This window comes from Lagopus leucura, unplaced genomic scaffold (assembly GCF_019238085.1).
Source record: "Lagopus leucura isolate 7727_CA_CO unplaced genomic scaffold, USGS_WTPT01 Super-Scaffold_100008, whole genome shotgun sequence".
NCBI classification, from domain to species: domain Eukaryota; kingdom Metazoa; phylum Chordata; class Aves; order Galliformes; family Phasianidae; genus Lagopus; species Lagopus leucura.
In genome coordinates this window covers 2,706,566-2,725,307 of record NW_024962265.1, presented here as the reverse complement: position 1 = coordinate 2,725,307, position 18,742 = coordinate 2,706,566, and the positions used below count along the sequence as shown (strand labels likewise).

Genomic DNA, 18,742 nt, shown 5'->3' with positions numbered 1-18,742 from the left:
AATGCCAAATCAGTGATTTCAGAGCTCAAACCTAACAGGCTGCATCCCTTCAAGTCTGAATTCTGGAGCAGCGATTCCTCTCCCTCCATCCTGTGACAGTGGAGAAGCACAGCACACACAAGGCTCACCAACTCTTAGTGGTTTTTCAAGTGAAAACAGGTTGTGACAACAATTTGTAGCAACTTCAGGGAAATCTTTTTCTAGCTAAGGGTCAAGGCTCTTAAACATATTTGGCAGGCTGTGGCCATATGTTAACAACTGTGTCAGTACTGTTCTTAATGTGAAGAAATAATATGATAGGCTGTATGAAACAGCTGTGAGTCATATATAGCCTTTTAGGATATAGAGGTTCCCAACCCTGAGCTATAGAAACCAACCTCAGTTAGGGGAAAATAAAACCTAAATTAAGTCAGATAATGATTTGTTAATCTCCGAGTTTCATGTTAAGAAAAAGTATTATCAATGCAAAAATAGTCAAATAAGACTTTTTTTTTTTTCAATCAGCACCTCCACAGAAAGAAGTTTAAAATTATCATCCTCTGCCTACTATTCATTCTTATCAACATCAAGAGATCAACATGGAGGCAGCCTGCAAAACCAGAAGTAACAGTGTATTTAAGATGCTACATTCCTCCATTCCTCCCTGGGTGTTTGTCTGTGCAGGTGCTTGCAGGAGAGAGTTGAGGGAGGCATCAGTGAGCAACACTGCAAGTCAGAGCTCTACGAACATACATTTTATTAGCTTGCAAAAGCAGAGAAAATAAACTTTTGCCTTAACTCCAGTTTTCCAATAAATGTCAAAACCAAGTGTATTTTATCTTGTTTATAAGGTGAGTCATTGCAAGAAAAACAGAAAAAGAAAATGGTGAAAAGGTTTTGCTACCAGGTGACTTCCCATTTCACACACCAGAAGTCTTCAGAAACCTGCAGGCTTTGAAGCATTAAACAGACTGATTTAACAGACAGAGGTGAGGAGAGCAGGAACACGTGCCATTTACCACTTAGCTTCATATGCATCTGCCAGATCTTCTTAATAAAGCAGCATAACATTCCAAGTTAGTATTTTTTTTTCTTTTTGTCTGTTTTGTATGCAGGGCAGGGAAGCGGGATTACAGAAAGCTCTGCTCAGTGCAGCAGATGAATTACTACGGAAAGGAAGGAGAGAAGCTGAGAGAAGCTAAGAGAACCCTGCTTCCTGCAGGCAGGGAATCCAAAACTGGTTAATTGCCCATCGTTCACACCAATGAAGTGCACTCAGCTCTACACAGCTCCCACTCGTGATATTGGAGCATAAAAATTTCCCAGTGCTAATGATGGTGCCTGAATGTTGTGTTTGAAGCCATTATACCACAGCCAACTCATAAAATGCAAATCTAGTAACTGGTCCTAGCTTGCTGCTCTATTTGTAAAGCACACATTAAACTTACAGGTACTTTCACATCTGACAAAAATTAAAAGTGCTCTTTTAAAAACACGGAGTGTTTTTATCTTTACAAGTCATCTAGAAGACTGCATTGTCAAATGAAGAGTTTCTTTCTGAATATTTACTGCCTGTGTTAATGGCTACTTGACACAGGTCCAATAGCACTGACCTCTTAGTGGTTTGTCTCCTCCTGTGCTGCATGCTAGTCAATCTCCTGAGAAGATGACAAATGCCTGACGAGGAAAATGGCTTTCCAGACCACTACTGGCAACGCTCTTCTCTGCAAGCCATCCTTGTTATTCACTATCCTCAGCTGCCAGAGGGAATGGCACAACATTCCATGAAATCCGTTTGCCTGCACACATGCAAGGAGTGGGCTTTCTCCTGATGCCTGCAGTCAGACTTCTGAAAAGCCAAGAGACTGATGTGTATGAAGTTTAAAGTAGGCACGGTCTCCTCACTTCACAACTGAAGATCACAACTAAGAGCCTTTCTCAAATGTACGCAGGTTAGCTGAACTTGAGCTGCCAAGAAAGGCCTTCCCCATCACCCTGTCAATTTATTAGATCGCCCCAGGTCTTGACATAACTGATTAACAGTTCAAAAGAGAACCATGACAGCTAAGCCTCCTGCCAACTCTACAAGTGTGAACACACATACACTCAGGAAAAACGGTCCCCAGTCTTCTTACAGAAGTCATTAACAAAAATGAGAGTCAACACAAAACATGGCGTTGTCAAAATCCTACAGTTTAAGTAATTTTTAAGCCCACCTTCAAGTGAAGAACTTGCTCCCTGTTGTGACTAACAGTAGCTACAAATACAAGAAAGGCTATTTCACATTATTACAAAGAACAAACTTGAAACCATAAGGTTTACACTTTGCTGTAAAAGCACCTGATTAAAATGCTCTGATTATATGTAATTACAAATGCAAGGATCTTTTTTTCCAAAACAAAGGTAAGAACAGATCTAATACACCTACTGAAAACCCTCAGGGAAGAGCAAAATCTTAGCCCCAAGTACCCTAAGGTACTTAATGATCAAGTACCCCAGACCCCAATTCTCAAGTACTTCTAAAGGAATCACTCACAGAAGAACCAGCCCCAGAACTTAACTGTTCTCCTCAGTGCTGAGCTACTTCAAGGACAATTCCAGTATCTGACATCCACTAAGAAAACATCAGAGAAACAGCAGTATTTCAGAAAGCTACAGATTTTAAAGTATTCTGTATTTCACAGTATAACCTGGTGTTTCCATCCAAAGAAGATCCTCCAGCTGTGCAGAATTTGGGCTAACACTCCTCTCCCTTGCCTTTGCACACATGATGCTCCCAATGAGCTACTTAATGGCCTGCCTTGGCACACCCAATAGACAGAACTTATTACGGGCCTCTTATCTGCTCCCAGTAACTAAGTGCTGATTTTAACAGTCTTCTCCAGCTGTCAGAAAGCCACAGAGATTATATAATGTTTGGCCACCCTCTGGAGACAAACAGAGCAGGCATAACAAAATTTATCACCGTTGCATGTCTGACGATTTATTAAATTGCAATCAACATCAATGACTTCAGCATTCATTTTGGATTTTTCCAACATACGAGCTTGCAGTTTCCAAATGATACTCTGATGGCAAACCCAAATAAATTCAAGCTGACAGCACAACAGACCACATACTGAAGCAGCTCACTATTGATGGACTTCCCATACATCTTCAGAACCTAAAAGCTCCAAATGGCACTGACTGTAAGTAGATGTTAAGAACTATCCTGGATGAATCTTGTCTTACAATGCTATCCTCTGTGTCAAAAAGCCTGCTGTGCCCACCACATCATCCACCAGCCCTGTGTGCAAATGCTTCAGGAAATTAAGGAAGCCCCTAGCAATTTTATTACTAAACTAAGTATAAATTCCTGTAAGTTTTTTTCTACTTTTTAAAATGAAGACCCGTTTCAAATCACACCACAACTTCGCCCGCCTTTATCCAGCTAGGCATTTCTTAACTTAGTTTAATATGGCACTCCAACAGAAAACTTACCATGAGCTACCAAGAGAAATCAGGACAGTAAGGAGCCAAACAGTGGTTCACCAGGGCCAACACAGATGACTTACTGACTGCAGTTTTCAGAATCCACAACACATTGCAGGGAAAAAAGAAGTGACCCGCTTAAGAACTTTTCCATTTTTAACTCTGAGCACTCAGGGAATGTGCTAAGGAAACAATCATCCCACTGAATCATTTCAAGAATTTTACAGCCAAGATGATTTATTACTGTAAAACAGGTCTTGGAAAGAAGAATATTTGAAGAGACTCAATAACTATTAAATCAGTGTGGAAAACATGACGCTGGAGGAATTGCATATGCCTGACACATGTTCTACCACTTTTTCTTTTAATCTTTCTTTTTCTTTTAAATAGAAAGTGCCTCTAAAGAGACAGCCTGTAGAACTGCCTACTCTCTTAGACAAAAAAGAGATAATAAAATTACATTCACATAACTAATACAAAAATAATGAAGAACCCACGAGACTGTTTGACAAATAGAAGGCATCAACAGTATCAAAATCTACACTTAAAAACATACTCATCCCTTACTGAAGAAGCTGAGATGCTTTTGCAGACAGATCATTTGACTCAACAATACGCAGAAAACCTCATGCAATCTTTTAATGACCCACTTGTTAAGCCATCACGAAAACAAAATCAGAATAATACTAGGTTTTTTTATTACAACTGCTGTGTAGATGTTTTTATCACATAGCACATGGTCTGTTCAAGACAGTTAAAAGCACACATCCCCAGCATCTACTACGAGTCCGAAAGATGAGTTGTAAGGCTTGCCATGTGAAACACCACCAAAAAATGTCTTCCTTCATTGACCAAAATGGAAGAAACTTCTGTGCTAAATTGCAAACACACACACAGTACTCCAAATAAATGTTACCAATATATTCAAAAATATTAACCAATCTAAAACGAAGTTTAAAATTTTCCTTACACTAGTTGGTACTACGGAGAACTTTACCACATTTTTGTGACCTCCCAACCCTTTCTCACCCTTCTTGCATATCTGTAGGCTCCTCTGAACACTCAAGTTTTATCAGAAATGACTTAAGATGAAGTGTTTCCCCACAAACCTCTTCACATTTTTTGGGCCATCGGGGCTCTAAGAAAAGCAATAATGAAATTGCAGGACACGATCCTGAGCAGTATCTTGACATAGAAATGAGAAGCTATCTACTAAATGCATCTCACCCTTAGCCACAAGACTTGAAACCAGCTAACTCAAAACAGCTCTACAAAGCACGCGTACCTCACTGACACAGTCAAAGAAAGAAGGAAAACTAACAGTCCTTTCAACTAAATTTATGTTCTACGTATATGATCACACTGAGTAGTCTTTTTTGACTGACTTACTTTTTGAATTGTCCCTGGATGCTTGTATGACAACTCTGCCATCATTTCTTCCTCTGAAATACAAGAAAAAAAGAAACACTGCTTTAAAAAAATTATTTGCTTGAAATGAAGTTTCTCATTATACTGTTAACTAATTCTAAAAGGTTACTGTTTGCTTTTTCTTAGTAATGGAAAAAAGTTGTGATGTACACCCAAATTCTTCCTGTTTGATAACCAGAACATTTCTGCTACATGAAACTGCTCTACCACGATGAACAGCAGAGTCTGCCTTGTGATATGTGCATAATGCCAAAGAACATGGAAAATTCTCAACTCTATTTCAGAGTTGGCAAAAAAAAATTCCTCCTAGCCACAGATAAACTGACAGAAAAACACAAAGCAGCATTTATTTGCTCAAGGACAGCAACACAGCATCACCACACACCCTACGGCTGTCCCCAGTCCTGCTTCCAACATTTGCTCCAGTAAGATGGGGATTTTTCTTCAGTTTTGGTCATACTTGCTAAACTCCAGTTTTAGGCACTCTAAAGCACATCGATGGCCACTGAACATAAACAGTTTGGCCACTCTGTCCTCCTCTGTGCTTCAGATCCACGTCTGTAAAAAGGAAAATTATGTTGATACCTTACTGGGAATTCACTGAAGTCTGTAAAGCATTTTGAACCAATCAATCAAGAAAAACCTCAAACACATAAAAAAAATCTAAATAGAATTATGAAAGTATTGTCCTTAAACAGAATGCTCTAATGATACATTCTGTTTAGCCACGTAATTAATAAACCTTTAGCAAAGCCAGCAGAAGAATTCCTCATTTCCTTTCCATACCAACTAGTGACCTGGAAGAATTAAAAACCACCATGAGGAACTGGTTATGTTCGAGACAATGGAATAACTAGCAACAGAGGGATCGACTGGAAAATGAAGTCAATGACATTATGTCATTCAAGGTTAGCACTGTTAGCCTGCAACGAGCAGTAACACGTAGGCACCAGTAAGGAGATGGAAAGAGAAGGACAACGGATAAACAGCAACTCTGTTAATCAGCAGGGGATGACAGAGGGACAAGTAAAAAGACCTATCAAGCTGCTTAACTTCCCTTCACAGAAATGGATGTGGAGAAGGTGCAGCAATCACCACAGTCATCTGAGTCTGTTAGCTCTCATTGTGTCATGCTGCTTTTCCCCAAGCCAACAAACGAAGTACAATCTTCAAAAACATACAGTAAAATCAAATGGAAAAACAAACATGAAACATAAAACTATCAGTGGTTCACAGAGACCATACACTGATCTTAGCACAAGGAATTCAGCCTTCAGCATCAGCAATAAATAAATGATAAATCAATGCATTTAGAAGGGTGTCTCGTAAGTTCATCAAGCAACTACGTGTGAGAAATGTTTTCGGAATCCTGCCTGAATCATCTGAAGTTCTAAACTCTCATTGTAAAAAATGCATGCCTCACTAGGAGGTATGAAATTCTCTGAGCCCTTTAAAAGGGACATCATGAAATATTAAGCTATTAAACTTAATGAAGCAACAATAGAGCTTTATGAAGAATGTTTTTCACTAATGACCTGGCCACTGGTTTTGTTACGCCTGTCTGTAAAACACACAGCCAATATTTGTGGTTTAAAAAAAAAAACAACACAAAAACAAAACAAGAACAACAAAAAAGACATTTCTGGCCTTAAAATGTTGATGCGACAGGAAAAAAAAACCCAAAAAAATAAACACCAAGTACAATGAAATGTACAAAGTCAAACCACACAAGTACAGATTTCATCCTACTCCTCCCAGTTTTAAATAGATGATCGTATTTTGGAGATGGGTGTGATTTTATCCAGCTATGCCTCCTCACAATTGGCAACTGCATTCCGTTCAGTGGCTTCTTATTCCGAATTCCAAACTCTAGTTGAAAATAGATCTCACAATAGAGTCCTACAGCTGAATATACTCTAGGGGAAAACTATTTCCTTTAATTTATTTCAAACTCATTTGCATGACAGTATGTCATTAGTATGTACCAAAAAATACCCTATGAACAGAGGAAGAACTCCATGCCCACAATCTAAGTTCGCATCTCACAGTGGGAATGAGCTTGTAATTTAAGCACAAACCTGCTGTGGTTGGATTTTGTTGTTGATCTTTTCTATCATTAGTATTATTATCTAAGTAGAAGAACTGTCCACAGACAGCAACTACTCAGATATCACATGCTATCAACAGAAAACACCACAAACACCATTTCTGAGATACCCCAAATCTTCTGAATAGCTAAAAAGAGCCACACGGACAACCTGGCACAGGTAAAAATAACTGGGTATGCTACAACACCATGCAAACAGCTCAAGTACAAAGGGAGGTCATCCCCCCTCACCGATTAACGAGAAATAAAGGAGAAGGAAAGGAAACACACATTCAATTTGTCACTCCATCATCAACCTCGTTGTCCTGGAAACACGTTCTGCAAGAGAAGTGGTACCTAACTACTAAAAACATTTTCTACCACTACTTTTTCCCTCCTTTCTGCAGTGCTCTGTTTCATAAATAGCCAGCAACAAATATTTCTCATAAAACAGCATATAAAAATGCATCTCTTGCTCCTTGAAGAAAATATATTGTTCCACTTGAGTATGTGGTACTTACAGGAATACCAGGTCTGCATGAAGCCTTTGGAAAGAATTCTAATTTTGCTGTTGTTAGAATGACCTACTAACTGAACCTTTCACTTTGGGAACATGCAGTACTGGTAAAAGGTAATTGCTGATTTTAGAGCACCACATTTTTTCATGAGAGCAGAGTGAGAAATATGAAAGCATGCTCCATTTTCACAGTAAAAAAAAAAAACAACAAAAGAAAACAAAAAAATACAATGCTGCCAGAAGGGCCCAAACCCTGCCTCTAGGTGGGAAGAAGTCCAAACATACAGCACGTGGAACTCTGGTCAAGAAAAATATTTGCTGCATGGTCTCCCCTTCCCGTGACACAGACTGCTCCCTGACCTACAATCAGCTTTTTCCTTCCATGCAACTTACCAGAAACACAACACCAAGGACCCAGGTCTGACTGGGTAAGTTCTTTACTAGGAGGGTGGTTAGGCCCTGGAACGGGCTGCCCAGGGAGGCTGTGGATGCCCCGTCCTTGGATGTGTTCAAGGCCAGGTTGGACGGGGTCCTGGGCAACCTGATCTAAATGTGTATGTTTGGTGGCCCTGCCAGGCAGGGGGGTTGGAACTACATGATCCTTGAGGTCCCTTCCAACCTGGGTGATTCTGTGTGAACATAATCAATCCTCCCAAATACTCCATGAGTAGTGTTGCACCACAGAGTCATCGAGTACCCCGAGTTGGAAGGGACCCATGTGGATCATCAAGTGGCATCCAAGATCTAAATCCTATGGCTGAGGGAAATCTAAACGCTCCCTCAGCTCCAGGCTGTGCCCACCGCTCTCTGCTGCAGAACCTTTCCCTAACCTGACCCCAACCTGATTCCAGCTGGTACAGTTGCCTGGTTTTATTTTACAAGAATACAGAAAATTAATAAAAAGGTCTTGGGAGTCAGGCTCCCCACGAGACAAAAACATACTCCCTGATGTGCAACAGCCCAGCAGTTACATCAGAAGAAACCTACGTTTAGGCTTTAGCCAGACAGGTGAGACTGACTTCACATCTTGTGACAGCACCTCAGCACCAGCTCTCAAAGTATTTGGGCTGAGAATCCTACATCTGCAGATGACCACAAGTGCAGCAATGCAGCAAGTCAAACCATAAAAAAAATCTGTATATATCTTTGATTGCACACGTTAGGTTATAAGGTCAGTGTATGCATTCAACAGTGGGACAACCTTCCAACTTAAGTTCTGACAACGTGTTACTGCATTACTGTCCACAAATAATTAAAAAAAAAATAATGTTAAGAACAGAGTTTTGATGGCCTCCCATTTCCAAAAGAAAGCAGAGCAACCTAATGGACAAAGTGGGTATGGGGCTGGTAAATGTGGTAGGCAAGCTTTCTCACCATAGAATGGTTTGAGTTGGAAGGAACCTTTAAGACAGAATTCTGACCCCTGCTATAGCAGGGACACCTCTGACTAGACCAGGCTGCTCAAAGCCACCATCCGGCCTGGCCTTGAATGCTTCCAGGAAAGAAGTATTCTTAACCATATGCCTACTGTCCCTCCCTCAGAAGTGGCCTCTGTATCACACTGATCTCTGGAAGATGCCCAAGTTCTGTGTCAAAGAGCACGAACTGGTCGAGGATAAAACTGTGGTGTGCTGTCTGTTTTAAGTGATGAATTACCGTGTCTTGGTACCCAGAGCTGCCTGTGCCCTTGCTTTCTCAGTTTATAATGGTTCTTCTTTGGTACAGTTCTTTATGTTCTACTTCTAGAGAAGAAAACACATTTTCAACTTTCATATTAAACAAAAGCTGGTTTTAGAAATGCCACTTGTTTCAGATCTAAACTTTTAATTCCACATTCTTCTGTACATTAGTCTTGCTAGGCAGCCCAGCTGATACAACAGTCACATCACACCCAAGCAATAAGCTGGATCTGGCCTAACAGAACACAGAATCATTAAGGTTGGAAAAGACCACTGAGACCATCATCTAGTCCAACTCACCCTCACCATCCCCATTAACAACGTCCCTCAGCCCACACCCGGCCTTTCCCTGAACATCTCCAGGGATGGTGAATCCTCCACCTCCCTGGGCAGCCTGTGCCAATGCCTCGCCATTCTTCCTGAGAAGAAATGTTTCCTCACATCCAACCCAAACCTCCCCTGGCACGATTCAAAGCTGTTACCTCTTGTCCTATCAAACCACTGTAATAAATGTAATTATTTAAACAACTTCAAATTCTTACGTACAGAACCGTCTGTGTACTGAGTAAATTTTGCCTTTGATACTCTCAGTCACCCCACCCATGCATACTGTTTTCTAGTCAAATTCCAGAGTTTGTATTGCTCTTGAAGAGAAACACAATAATTCACTCCATTTACAAACTGTGTCTGTTAATTACCAAAGTTATTTGGCAAGTCCAAAGGTGTTTAGATCCTTCAAAAGACCTACGAATAAATACAGTCAGGTTCACCACTTCATTCAGTGCGATATCTACTGTTTATTATCAGTCTTTGGCAAGAAAGAGGCCTGCATTAATGCCACATATTACTCTTTTTGTATTTCAGATTTTATATTAAACCTACCTGATATGCCTGTATATAATTACTCAATTGTGTGTTCTTGTTTTAACTTCCAAATGACTTATTCAACACATTAAGGCACATCTCTGCACTCCACTTCCCTTTTTATCTGGCATTTTCATTTCAGATGCTTTGTTAACTCTCAGGTGCCTCTATGCATTCTCTTATTGCCTTGACTACCTGTATGCTTTGTTGTAAAGTTATCTGAAATCTTAAGTAAGGATCTAATTTACAACCTAGAGCTGCTACTAATAAGCTACCACCACTAACAGACCCCAAAGCCTTCAGATCTCCACCTCTCACAACTTTGAGCTAAATGCTACACAACGTTTCCCAGCAACATCTATCATACAAAAATAAGGATTCTTATCTGCTCAACTAAGGATCCAACTCTCCAGGCAGCATTTATTTCACAGTCTCAATACTCATCACAAATGTGTGATCAAGTGGGCAGTCAACATATCTACAAATTCTGCCTTAACACGTCAAACATCCAAGGGGGTTGAGCATCTTATCCTCCATACCACACACAATAAAACGCAACAGCAGAGACAGAGAGGAGGATGATATTTCAGAACTCCGTACATGTAAATTTAACATCACGAAAACTGTGGTGCATAAAGGTTATCAGCAGTGTTTGCACATGGCACAAATGCTGAATTTTGTCAAACTATTTCCAGTAAAATCCACTTCTTTCCCCTTTCAGCAACAGAGATGCATTTTGTGAACACAGATCTTGGTCTTCTGCACTCCATCATTTGAAACAGAACGTGCTTACCAGCCATCTTTTAAGAGTATTTAGACTCCTCCTGCTCTGAAACAAAAGCATGCCAGATCTCAGAATGGAATAACATTTATCCTTCCCCTCCAACCCCCTACTTTAGACAAAAATTCTGTGAAACAGCAAAGTAACTCTTAACACTTCTTAATAACCACTGCGCTGCAGCACACTGACAGAGAAAGGCTGGTTGTGATCTGAGAAGAGTTACTTTTTAAAGTCTAGCATCTGTAGGCATCTTCCAGTACAGCTGAGTATGTTCTGGATAGGACAGGCACAGAACGACGCAAGGGCATTTCACCACTGCAGTGAAGAACAGAGACAGGAAAAAAGGAAAAAGTGTATCAACAGGAGAGGGTATGGCTGTTTATGAGCGTGCATAGCGATAGGACAAAGGGGAACGGTTTTAAACTAAGACAGGGGAGGTTTAGGTTAGATATTAGGAGGAAGTTTTTCCACACAGAGGGTGGTGACACACTGGAACAGGTTGCCCAAGGAGGTTGTGGATGCCCCATCCCTGAAGGCATTCGGGGCCAGGCTGGATATGGCTCTGGGCAGCCTGGTCCGCTGGCTGGCAATCACATAGCATGGGGTTGAAACTGGATGATCATTGTGGCCCTTTTCAACCCAGGCCATTCTATGATTCTAAAAGTAAAGCTGTTCCACCTCCCATTTAATACAAAGCAAAACAAAAAAAACAAACCCTCACCCTCTGTAGATTAATTTTACTCTCATCTAAAATCCTATAAAATACATAATAAAACTGACAATTTAAGACTAATCACTTGAGGTTATTTTTCATTTTACTCATTGTGATGTCCATTACCATAAGGATTTACACCAGTTTTTTCCACGCAAATGTTTCCAGTGAAGTCAGTGGGGATTCAACAAGGCCATGACCACAATATAAATAGAAATCAGAGAATAGTATTTCCATAAGAAACTGCTCAGGGTTATTGGATTAACAGGCATTTACAAGTGACTCACGCTGACACAGCCTATAGTAATCCAATCTATTTGTAATACAAAATTTCAAGAGAAACCTTAAATTTAGAAAGTCACCCCTCTGGATTCTCACATGTCTGGTTTTATTACATGAAATCACATTAGCCACTCCCTCCAAATGCGAAGACAAATAAATTAAGAGATGAATTTTAGTCATTCTTTTTATACCATCAGCGCAGGATGTTCTTGCAATACTAGCTGCCACACAGAGCAGGAAAAAAGAGCCCTGAGTGGAAATGCATGCAATTTCTGTGTCCCCCAGTCCTGAACACACACACTGCATCAAAAAGGACAAAGAATAAAGTCACTGTAGTCTTTTCACTACATCTTCCTTGATAAAATCAAAGCAGAATGCTGGATGCATGACAGCAATCGTCACTGATTCCTTCAGTCTGCATACTGGTTTTGACTTCTAACTTTGCATTTCTTGAGGAGCATTACTTCTCCCTAGGGGATGAACTACGACTTAATAAATACTGAGGTGTTCTGGCACAGGTAACTGAAATATCAGTGCTTTACTTAAGTCCTGAAGGATGCATTCACAGCTATCACACCTCCCTGAAGAACAGGGTGGCAAGCAGGGAGGCTGCTGCTGTTATGTACCACATTGCCATACATATTCCTTTGCAGCAAGTATTCAGAATTTAATACACTACCTCTTAGTACTGTAAAGAAAAACAGTCTAAATCATTACTCATTAGAAAGTTACAAATGTAAGTAAGGGCAATAATGGCCAAAGCATGCACTAGGGACATGGAATTTTGACTTATCTTTTATCATCAGTTACTGCAAATACTGTAAGGTAAGACACTTGAAAGTCATATCTCATCATCCTCAAAGCTAGAAACTGATCCATACAGTTCTACATCACTGAGCATACAGGTGGGAAAAACTCACATCTGTAAGAATCAGCTGCACATCAGTGAGGACAACAAAAGCTTTCCCCATACCGACCTCAAGGCTGCTGCAACAGTTGCTATTTAGAGAACAGGAGCTCTTTCCCATGCCATCTAGCTCAGTCAGATCAAAGACAACAGCATGTACCTAAGTGCATCATAAGCAAGAGGCTCATCTTCATCTTTTTATACACACTTCCTTGATGCATACACTCCCACTCAAACAATTTCCATTAATGGCTCGGGTACAATTCTAAAAAGCAGTGTGTCTTAGCCTTGGGCTAACTACCTTAGGGTGATGTATGTTGCAATTAAAAATCAGAGGGAAACCCATGAACTCTGCTTGCACCACAACTCAAAATATACCCTCACGGAGCCCCAACACAACGTAAGGGTTAAAAAACAAAAAACCTACCAGATTATGTTGTGACCATCTGAGGGCTTGTCTGAGGACACCAGAGTAAAGATCAGAAATCTAGCAGCCAAGATTTGCTGATCCTTGCGCTATGTATGGAACAATTTGCACGTACAGCTACATTCTCCTAGCTGGAAAGGTAACGGGGATGATCTTAGGATGCAGGAGAACAGCAAGTAAAACAGCAGGGCACAAAGGGACAATTCATGATACAGTCTGTCTGAACAATAAAGTTAAAATGCAATACAAAATGGGATTTCTTATGGGGTTTTTCTCTGTAGTTTTTTTTCTTCTTTTTACATGTAACCTCCCTACCCTTGTGCCTTTTTCATACTTGTGGAGACTAAAATTTCTTGAAGAACCTTACAGTAAAATACTTGGAAAATTTTCAAATCCTTAGATTTTGTGCTAGCCCTAACTCATAATCATTCTGGCCTTGCAACCATGGTGTGAAATGTACTGAGCTAGACAGCTGGCAAGGGGTGGGTGTGAAGAGAGGGGGTGGTATTGGTTTTTTTTTATTATTATTATCTCACTTCTGGTGCTCAACCCTTCTGCCCTACAAAATCCACATTTGCAAATAGGAATGAAGACGATTCTTCCACTTACAGCTATTTGGTTTGATTCTAAAAGCATCTGCACCTTTAACTGCGATGAATGAATCCACTTCTCTTCAAATTTACTTTGGCGATTAAAATAGAAGTACTTCCAGACCAGAGCCCTGACCAAGATATAAAGTTACAATGCTCAAAAAATTGCTTTGTCCATGTAAGGCTCTGTCTCTGTAGTAATTTATACCTCCTAAAAACTCTTTAAAAAAAAAAAAAAAAGATGCTGAGAAATGCTTTACAAGGAAACCTATAAACAAAAAAATTTCCTGAGTTCACAGTGCTGTTAGCAAATGAAGATTTTGCTGAAGTTCCATGAAATGATTGCTAATTTTTCAGGTGAATGCATGGCAAGTTTTGACTGAAACCTTAAATCCTACTTCACCAGCATATTCATGCCTCAATTTAGTACTCCACCTCTTATCGCCAGTCATAACAGAAAGCTGCTTTGGCTCTGCAGGTTTCAGAACGCAGTCAAACCCAAAACTGAGCATAATTGTGGCTGACAGAACTCAGCCCTGGACTGAGAAGAGGGGAAAAGAAAAAGTTGAGACAATCCACAAACCTACTTTGCCTTCAGTACACAAGTGGGCACTGGCCACAGCACCGTGCCAGGCCAAGACCTGTGCACACAGCCCCGTTTTACCCACTCACGTCACACGTTCTGAGTTGCCATCACGTGCTGAGCAAATTTACATAGCCTCCCTGCAAAGCACTGGAAGGTCAGCACACGAGGAAGGCTAACTTGCCCTCCATTTCTTGTGCAACCACTGGTCAATTATTATGTTTTCATAAACCTTTTACATAACAATGCTTTAAAGGTCACTATCCTCGCACACGTGACAAGAACCATGCAAAGCAACGCTGGGCTGATGTCTGGATTGTTTCCCAAACGTAACATGTTCAAAGGCACATGATATCACTATTTCAGCCTCTGTAATATTTTCTTTAGACAGTTCCAAATTGCCTCCGTGAGAAAACATTATCTTGTGTACGTCCCATTGAAAAGATTAAACTGTTCAACACCTGATGATTCACTCACCCACATGTTGAAGTCCACATGAAGATGACTCACTCCGTCCACAAGAATAATCACCTGGGATATAAAGTCCCCTCATCTTTTCCAGAGCTGATAAACTGCTTTCTTATGCAAAGTAAGTGGATGATAGGCTTTCACATCACTGCACGTGTGACATGAACAGCCAGCGGTATCAAACTGGGCCCTGGCAATTTTACACTTGAATTTGCAGATGACAAGTGTGGCAGAGGAAACAACAGTGCTCTGCAGTGACCTCGTCGGTAGATGAAGGCAGGTTATTCCAATTCCACCAAATCCAAGTCACCCATGATTTCAAAGTCAAGGATACACGGTCAACCTCTTCTCAGTGGACTGTGGGTCAGGGCAAAGGAAAACGTCCATGAAGTGGAGCATAGGAAGTTCCACACCAATATGAGAAGGGACTTCTTCACAGTGAGGGTGACGGAGCACTGGAAGTGGCTGCCCAGGGAGGTTGTGGATTCTCCTCTGGAGATACTCAAGACCCACCTGGATGCCCACCTGTGCAGCCTGCTGCAGGGAGCCTGCTTTGCAGGGGGGCTGGATGCAATGATCTCTGGAGGTCCCTTCCAACCCCTACAATTCTGTGATCAAAGAAGGAATACAGGCTGCTCCTCTGGAACGTGAACGTTTTCTGCCTAGGAAAAACTCCAAAGTGACTGAAGTGAATCATCTCCATGTGAAGTGCCAGCAAAGGGCAAAGGTGTACAGATGACACCATCTTTCAGTGATGATGAAACAGAACGAGTGCAATTCAATGCTAGGACTTCACGTCCAGTTCTGACAGCCACCATGCAAAGATGCTGAAGTAGCAGCAACTGTTTGAAGAAAGATCTCAGGTAAGAGGCTGCAATACAGACCTCATGATGCCAGGTGAAAAGACCAAAGCCATTCTATTAATGAGAAGATGAGGATGTGACCCAGTTTTTAATAAACGCCTTGTGAATATCACAACAAGCAACGCCTGCAGTTCTCGTAGAGAAAAGTACAGCAAGATACTATGGTAGGAAGCTGAAAAAGAACAGCTTTGAAGTAATTTGTCTTTTTATTTTCCCCGTACCATTGTTAAATACTTAGCATGGAAAAAACAGAAGATTTACCACTGTTTGGTGCATTAGGATTAGACAGCTTTCTTAAAGACACTCCAAGCCTCACTTTCTGGGAAAAACTCTCATTATCATACATTTGAGACCAAATTAATCTACAGGACTGTTACAGAGACACGAATCTGAAACTTCATTGCAAGCTTGATGTGAAATCATAAAGTTATCTTTGAAGTTGTTTCTATGCAATGCTTACTGCTGTGTGCCACCTGAAGATGAACTGTCCCTTCCTGACTTTAGTAGCACTTTAAGGACTAAGGGAACAACTACGTGCAAGAACACAGGTGGCAAAATACCCAATTCATTACTTTTTTCTCTAACTTCAAGAAGTAACATGGAAGCTGAGGTCAAGATAGGAAGGAAAGGAAATAAAGGAGAGAAACAAAAAAATGGAGACTTAAGCTGTGCATTACTAAAATATGATGAAAATTTACATAAGAGGACATCAGCCACAAAACAATTAACAAATGAAAACACGAAGACATGCTTTCTGCTTTCATGATACAAGTCCCTCCTTCTATTCCCCCCATCATTCAAACATTTAATCACCATCCTTTATGACTCTCCAAAACCTGAGGTTTTTTTTCCACTGAAGCTGAGATACTACCAGGAGGAATTAAGTGAACAGTACACAGTTCAATAATCACACATCTCCCAGGCTAGAAAAGACCCTCAAGACCATTGAGTCCAACCATCAACCAGACCAACAGAATTCCGTCACTGAACCACGTCCCTTATTGCCATGTCCACCTCTCTCCTGAACACCTCCAAGGATGGGGGCTCCAGCGCACCCTTGGGCAGCCCTTTCTAGTGTCTGGCCAACAAGATCCATCAAGAAACTCTTCCCAATATTCAATCTAAATTTCCCCTGGTACAACACGAGAGCATTCCCTCACACATTATTAACACGGTAAATAAAGTATCATAGAAGATGCACTTTTAAAAGCACGTACTCTACCTACACAGCTGGCTGTGCCAGTGTGCAAAGAGCCCATCCGTATCACCTGATACGGAGTAAAGTTCAAGAGGCAAAAGGAAAGAACGATCGCAAACATCCTGATAAATGAGCAACAGAAGAAATACTGCAGGAAAGGAAGGTTGTTATTTGACACTAACAAGAAAAATAATGGATGACAACTCTGAAATTAAGAAACAAGAGAATCAGAATCAAAACCAGGCACTGAACTGTATCCTACCCTTGATGTATACTGAAATATTCTAGAAACCGTGCTGTGAGCAGGCTGTCTAGCAGCTCTGACTGAAGATGGAGAAGTTGACTTTCAGTTCCTGAAGAACACGTCCTGCAGGTATTCAAGGTTAAATATTTCTGACTATTTTCTATTTTATACCAGGCCTTACATTTTCAAATTCTGCTCTACAAAAACACCTGCACACAGTTCCATCTTCTCTGATACTCAGACAGTTCAGGAGCGGAGATCATTCCTGTTTTATTCCCCATTACTGCACTGCAATCACTACAGAGACATCTGAACCTACCCACCCCTTTACCTCCCGTAGGAAGAGAATTTACACAGTGCTAGACAAGGCATCAGTTTTGTGTGCTTTCAATTCTGTAATTCAAATAAATTAGACAGAATAAAGCACAACTCACTCATTTTCACTCTTGAGTCATCCTGAATTTCTGGATTCATGTGTCAGACTATCTGCATGCTCTGAGGAAAGCATCAGAATACAGCAATTTCTTACCATATTCAAAATTATGAAATGCTCGTTTTCATTTCTGGAAGTGAAACTTCCAGGCCGGCAGCAGAAACCGGTCATCATTTCCATTTTGTGTTGAAAAAATTAATAAAGCCTCCCCACAGAATATGGTAGTTTTGAATAGTTAGATGGCCACACGAGATAAAAGCAGGCAGAGCCCCTTCTGGCTTGTCTAATTCGTAACTACAGATTTTGAAGAGAACAAAAAACAGTGTTGAGAGATGAGAGCAAGTCCCTTCACACAGGCCTGTGCCATGGGCTACACATACAACACAACAGCTACATCCTGCAGCATGTGCTGAACCTAACAGATGAAATACTTATTAGTTCTGCTCCTGATGCCAGGAGAATTCTTCACCTCTTTCTTGTAATTCCATTTTATTCCACTTCAGTGCTCTGCCAGAACTCAAATGCATTGTTTTTATGTCATAACCATCAGTATCTCATTTAATCTACCAGGTTTGATTTTCACTCTTTCATGATACAATCCTAGTTCTCAGAACACCACATCCCTTCTAGAAGCCCCGAACACCAGTATTTCTGACAAAATTATTTCAGGAGAATTCAGCACGTTACTCAGCCTTGTAATTTCAGGACAAGGTGGGAATTGCTCAGCATTTTTCTTAAAACTCCTGTTAACAGAATTAAGAATTATCAGGCTACATAAGAACCTCAGATTTTTTTAAGTCTCCGAGGCAGCACAGAGATCAGTGAAAACTACCTTTTTCTCCTATAACATAAGAAGGCACACAAAAAGAGCTCAAAATGTTCTTTTAGAAGTCTTACTAATTTAAATCAATTCTCAGAATACTAGCAGACTAATTGTGGTCTAACACTTACAGAACATTTACATTTAGAACTGTTCCATACATTCCTGTCAGGTCTTCTTTAACAAGGAAAAAAAGTGCTGTTTTGCATCAGTTTTCCAGCCTTTTCAAGATTGCAAGCATCTGATGTTATCATTGAAATAACTATCTTTGTTTTTAATACAGTGTATGAATTTAACTAAAACATTTCCATATGAGATCACTGCACCAGCCTCTATCAGATCAGCACGCAGTAAAACCAGCAGGAATACTTTCCTACCCATGAGAGCAACACACAGCACTTTCCATTTAC

General features: G+C 40.6%; 1 long non-coding RNA gene across 2 annotated transcripts in view; it reads right to left on the bottom strand.

The window, feature by feature from the left end:
* The window catches only part of LOC122180714, a 116,476-nt gene that overhangs the window by 53,225 nt on the left and 44,509 nt on the right, over window positions 1–18,742 (bottom strand). Inside the window, exon 3 of one of the 2 annotated variants that reach the window (XR_006179209.1) lies at window positions 4,840–4,892. The exons of the other annotated variant lie outside the window; for it this stretch is intronic. This is a non-coding gene — a long non-coding RNA (uncharacterized LOC122180714). The remainder of the gene's footprint in view (window positions 1–4,839; window positions 4,893–18,742) is intronic. 2 annotated transcript variants of the gene reach the window in all.